Below are 288 nucleotides of genomic sequence, written 5' to 3' on the forward strand. Positions count from 1 at the left end.
GTTGAGGGGTAAGTGAGGAATGGAGAGCTGACGAGCAATTTCAATGTCCAGAATGTTTTCATCCGCACCGGAATCAACAAGCGCCCTCAGAGGAAGAGCAAAATCTTGCCAGGACAAGGAAATGTCCAACAGGAGGCGAGGGTCTGGAGAGGTTCGGCTCACTCACAGCCAGCCGGAACCCAACCATACCAGCTATCTATTTAATTTTGGATTTAAAGTGCTCATTTTATGCTTTTTGGCTTTTCCCTTTCCTTTATTGTGTTATATAACTTTTTTATGCATGTAATA

Source organism: Etheostoma spectabile, chromosome 3 (genome assembly GCF_008692095.1).
Source record: "Etheostoma spectabile isolate EspeVRDwgs_2016 chromosome 3, UIUC_Espe_1.0, whole genome shotgun sequence".
Classification (NCBI taxonomy): domain Eukaryota; kingdom Metazoa; phylum Chordata; class Actinopteri; order Perciformes; family Percidae; genus Etheostoma; species Etheostoma spectabile.